This window comes from Cariama cristata, unplaced genomic scaffold, assembly GCF_000690535.1.
Source record: "Cariama cristata isolate BGI_N322 unplaced genomic scaffold, ASM69053v1 scaffold3031, whole genome shotgun sequence".
In the NCBI taxonomy this organism is placed as follows: domain Eukaryota; kingdom Metazoa; phylum Chordata; class Aves; order Cariamiformes; family Cariamidae; genus Cariama; species Cariama cristata.
In genome coordinates, this window is record NW_009597362.1 from 1,774 (window position 1) to 5,586 (window position 3,813).

Consider the following 3,813-nt stretch of genomic DNA (forward strand, 5'->3'; position numbering starts at 1 on the left):
GTCCCAGAGGCAGGTGTATGCACCAAGAGGCGGCAGAGTTTGCCTTAAGATACTGCTAGCAGAGATTTCTGAGGCTTGGTATCCCATACCAAGAAAGCAAAGAATGAGAGCGAGGGTGCTCCTTCCTCGTACACCTCATCCAGGAGAGTATATTCTGCTCTCCCTCCTAGTCGCCAGGGATGTGGGTTGGCAGAACATCATGTTCTGGAGCTGATCTCAGACCCCTCAGGTCTGTCCATCCTCTAGGCATATGCTCCACTAAGGAGGCACTTTGTTCAGTCATTCATTTTATATATTTAGACATCTGGCTTGAATACAGCATTTAGGCATTTGGCAGCTCCTGAGACCAGAAAACGTGGCATGGATTCAGAATGTTTACAAAGCCTTTTCTGAACTGGTGCCTAATTGCATTCAGCATATGCTGGGAGAAGAGATAGAGCCTTGGTTTCCAGAGCTCTCTGGAAGACCTATACCCAGCTATCCCCATGAACCTACTGTACAGTCGAGAAGGGAGCGGAAAAGACTTCAGCATGTCTCTGTGTCCAGAACTTGGAAAACCATAAGAGTAAAAAAACATAACCATTACCAACATCAGCGCAAAACTGAGATGATCATAAATATTTAAAAATAAACGGGCAATTGATGTGGCACAAGAATAAATAATCTGGAAACAACATTTGTGTCCTGTCTTACTAAATATCATATAAAGTGGGCAATCCAGTTTAACAATCTAACAAAAATAATAATTTGTCAAACATTTAATTCTAAATGGTTCATCTACATTTCCTAATAAAGATTAAATGTGAAGTATCATCAGGCTTTGCTCACACAATGCTTGCTTTCAGTTTAAGCCATTTCTCTATACGGCATTGACATCCAGCTATAAATTGTTTCAGAGTTACTCAATGTACACTGTTTAAATTAGTATCATAAAAGACAAGGAAGATGTAGAGATGGTCATAACTTAGCCTAGCACAAGACAGACAATTCACATACCGCACGTGCTGCCTACTCTGTGTAGCCTTTGCTCATTATAACTAGGGATGGCCTCAATCCAAGTCCAACATGTGAACACCAAATCTTTTGTGGGATTTTCAGAGTTAGGTCTGAATGCCATCTTGACAACAAGCTAAGCCAAAAATTCATGGTCTATAATAAGTTGAATTTCCAAGTAAATTTCCAGGATCTGAAAATCCGAAGAGCAGGCTCGTCTGTAATTTTAGTACTGATTCAGTAATCAGTAAAATCTAATTTGACTTTATAATGAAGTCATATGTGTTTTCAAAAAACATCCTGAGATGACAAAGTCTTTAATATAGTTTGTAAATAACAATTACCCACTACCTGAACAAACACTAATTAATCAAATCAGGTGGCCACTCCTTTCTCTCAGACACTGTCAGTCTGTTCTATTTCCAAAGACTAATTAATTACTCTGCAAGAACCACAGATTCACTTTAAAACTTAATGCTAAGAGGGAGCTGTCAATACTGATGCTGACAGAACAGGCAGGTTGTATTAAACAGTTTCAAAAACAAATCCTATTATTTCTAAGCAAAAATCTCCTGCAATCAATGAAAATGTGATTAGCATGCACCAAAACCAGACTAGAGATATATGCTAATAGTTCCCATATATCAAGATGAATAGAAGTCCTTTAATTAATGACTTCTTAAAGAAGAAGACATGAGAAACACATGATCTGAAGATACGGGAATTGAAGTTATAGTGTGTGCAGAGCTTGCCATTACAGCACTAAACAAGTAGCACTACCCTAGATGTAGGCTATGAAGCCTTGCAGAGCACTCGCAGAGTGAAAGCAGATGCAATACTTCATGAGGGCAGAAAGCACAATCTTGACTTGCTCAGCTGGTCACATCTAGGACAAGCCATAGTACCTTTCTCTCCCACCAGCGTTTTGTTGCCAGTGGGATTACAGTATGATGAGAAAGCTCTTTTCTCCAAACATTTCGTTGCACCTACGGAGAGGCCAGTTGCAAAGAAAGAAAATGTAGGTAGGCATTAAAATGAGATTTTCAAATGGCATGAAACTCTCCTGGAATTGCAAGGGATTCTGGATTCCCAACTCCCCAAAAACGTACAAAATCTCCAGCCAAGGAATGAAGGGCTTTGCTAGTCACACACTAAATATTAAACACTATAATGAACAGGATATATGAATACTAAACGATATAACATGATTAACTGACTGCTACAGAAAGTGTTAGGGTTTTTTTTCATTCTTTCCTGATTATATTTGAAATAAGGGAATTTCTTGCAGCTAGGTCAAGAACATCCATCCATTCTTTCTTTCTCTCCTTCTCAGACCAACTGTCCACTTGAATCTGACCACTCCTAGCCTCCCCCATCTCCTTTACTTGTGTAAACAAATCCATAGTACTCCAACCATTGTGTTGGAGCCATTGTGGATGGTTTTTCAAGACATCTTGAAAAGGTATAAATCTCACATAGGACAGACTCATTAATTACTCTGAAGCAACACATTTTGGTCAAAGACAATTTTTAGGTTTATTTTAATACTAAGAAATATATTTTCTTAAAGACTTAACTCAGAGGGAAGTTGTGAAGCCTTTTAGAGTGGTCTGTTCTTCATCTAATAAAATTCCAGTAGACAAAAGATTGTCCTTATAGTTAAGAAATAGGAATAGCAATTGAGGGGTCAATTCCTCACAACTTCACACATTTCCTCTGTGTACTTCAGAACATTTTTTTTTTGCTGTCATCAGTAATTTTATTCAGGCTTCATCCATACTGAATAGCACCCTTCTAGTTCTCCAGCACTGTTATTTTATATGATGGCTATAAATAAATACAAAGGTTTAAAATCAGTGAAGCTTTTCCATATTATCACCCATGACTTTAGCAGGAAGTCTAAAAAGAGCCTCAAAGATGTTTTTTAACTGCATGGAATGAAGTAAAATGTTATATCTCTGAGCATACTGTTGCTGCAATCAGTAATACTTAACGACAAACCTGCGCATACAAATTGCAAGGAAGAAACTCAATGAATTTCCTACATCATGGTTAAACAGAAATACAGCACCTTTTCCTGTTTCCTGTGAAGATGTTTTACCTATGGTAGGAAGAGGTGGAAATTGCTAGCAATAGTCTCAACTTCCTGCCAAATCCCTAAACATACATATACAGTTGTAAAAAATAACATATGCTTCCACCATTGTGATACAACAAATAGCAATTCACATTTCATTCTGTAAAAGCATCAATTGCAAAAGTGTACCATTGGGTCTCAGGCTTTGCCTTAAGGCAAAGACTTTAGAAAGTTTTCAAGTGTGAGGGACTGCATATCTTTGGGAGTACTTGGCATCACTGCTGGACTCCCAGCAATGCAGAAAGTTTGTTTTTCTTTGGAGGAGTTTCTTGAGGTTCTGGTCCTTCTGGTTCACTTTGCAAAAACAGTCTTTTAGAAAAAGAACACATCAACTGGAGTTTCCCTTCCAAAGAGCTCTTAGAATCCACTTCAGTGTGTTTTCAATGCTTCTTTCCAAGAAGACCTTAGAAAGGGTTCTTTATTCTTGAACTTCCTTAGGAGGTTCATATATTTGTTATAGATCCAAGAAGAGCTTAGAGGGCTTCCTCTTCTTGAAAGGGTTCCTTCATCACTAGCAAAAGGTAGTAAAATTGCATTAAAAAAATTCAAGGTGTAAAGGGACAGTAGCAGTGTCAAGGTGGCTTTTAACACTTACAAAGCTGAAAGACTAAAATCCACAAAGCCTATGACCTAAACTAAGCAAAGCAAGTGGGAGATGACAGAGCATTAAATAAACACAGAGA

The 3,813-nt window shown here is 38.1% G+C and overlaps 1 protein-coding gene across 1 annotated transcript in view; it reads right to left on the bottom strand.

The window, feature by feature from the left end:
- LOC104168275 (polypeptide N-acetylgalactosaminyltransferase 18-like) overlaps positions 1 to 3,813 on the bottom strand; it is a gene marked incomplete at its 3' end in the record, with an annotated part of 61,340 nt that overhangs the window by 1,157 nt on the left and 56,370 nt on the right. The gene's annotated exons all lie outside the window — the stretch shown is intronic.